This window comes from Culex pipiens, chromosome 1, assembly GCF_016801865.2.
Source record: "Culex pipiens pallens isolate TS chromosome 1, TS_CPP_V2, whole genome shotgun sequence".
NCBI classification, from domain to species: Eukaryota; Metazoa; Arthropoda; class Insecta; order Diptera; family Culicidae; genus Culex; species Culex pipiens.
The window spans coordinates 48,020,034-48,021,601 of NC_068937.1; the positions used below are offsets into that span (position 1 = coordinate 48,020,034).

At 42.5% G+C, this 1,568-nt stretch overlaps 1 non-coding gene across 1 annotated transcript; it reads left to right on the forward strand.

Moving 5' to 3' along the window:
* The first annotated feature begins 1,033 nt into the window (after window positions 1-1,033).
* On the forward strand, window positions 1,034-1,107 carry Trnat-agu (transfer RNA threonine (anticodon AGU)). The gene has a single exon. It is a non-coding gene; the product is annotated as a tRNA-Thr (tRNA).
* Window positions 1,108-1,568: the final 461 nt, after the last annotated feature.

Sequence of the window (1,568 nt, forward strand, 5' to 3'; positions counted from 1 at the left end):
CCCTTGGAACGAGCTGTCAAGTAGGACCTTTTCTGTCAAGAAGGGCCGTGAAGTTATTTTTTAAAAATTGAATTAAAAATCCATTTGAAATCCTTTGCGGTCGTTCAAAGGGTCATTGTACTCACAAAAATAAGCTTTATCATTAAGAGCAATAATATCGCAAATTTAAACTTAAGTTTAGGACCCAATTCACTTATCGCTTTGTCAAAGTCACGAAATATTCTAGCCGAGCTGGTGGAATATTCCTGCTAGAATGCTGTAAGAATATCCAGCTCTGTTAGAACTCTGCTAGATTCCTGCTAGAACGCCGTGACCGGGGTACTGCGGATTTAGAATTTTAAACATTTGCCACAATTGGGTTCTTAAATTGAGCGATAAATAACGAATTCTGAGTGCAATGACCCTTTGTACGACCGCAAAGGATTTAAAATAGATTTTTAAATCAAATAACTTCGCAGCCTTTCTTGACAGAAAATGTCCTACTTGACAGCTCGTTCCAAAGGGACTTTAGTTGATCCATTGAAAAAATGTTGTCCAGTCAAATTATTTATTTTTTTGCATTAAAATGAGAAAAAAAATGTCAAAAAATTGTTTTGAATCGTGTTTTTTTACCGTAGTACTTGAAAATTTACATAGGTTTTTAAGGACCCCAGGGCTGCGGGGTCGATTAGCTGACTCCGACTCGAAATACGATCTTTGGAATCCGACTCAGATTCTAGAGATTCAAAACTCCAAAAAGCCACTTTCACTGACTTGAACGCCGACTCCAACAACAATTTCCATAAAAAAGTAGTTGAAAATTAGCCGAATCCAACTCCGGGGTTTCAAAAGAACTCGCCACTTTTTCCAACTCAAGATTTCAACGTTGTTAGAAAAGTAGCATCTAACAAGACCTCAACCAGCTAGAATCAACACATCCAGTAAGAACAGACAGTAAAAATAACTCATCAAAACTCAAAACACCTCGGCACGCAGCAACCAAAGTCACCCCTCGCATCACAAAACTCCTTTCATGCGCATCCTCTTACAACAAGGCGCCGTGGCTTAGTTGGTTAAAGCGCCTGTCTAGTAAACAGGAGATCGTGAGTTCGAATCTCGCCGGAGCCTACCCCAAACCGTGGGAGAAACCTTTTTTTGTGCTACCCATCAACTAATCACGCAACTTATCGTTTCGTGAAAGCTTTCCGCGAACTTTTCACCGCCAACTTTCTCGTGCAAGTTTCGTTTTTACCACATCGTCGTGAAGAAATCGTCCCAAGAAAAAGCGCACCTCTTTTTACGACTTTCTTTACCGCGCCACTCACACACACACTAACGAAGCCGAGTCGTCACCCACACTACCTGGGATTTGGCTCCGCCCACTATCAACCCGTATGGTGGTGTGCGTTTGCCTGGGGAAGGTGCCGAACACAGTCACAACTCGGAGAATCACCGCGCACGAACCGTTCACTCACGATGAACTCGCGCGCACTCACGGTTTCGTGAGTGGCCGTGAGTGAATGGGTTCATTGTGGGTGATGAACTCTTCAAGGTGTGCTGTTTGATTCAGAAAACTTTTCGCTTTCGCT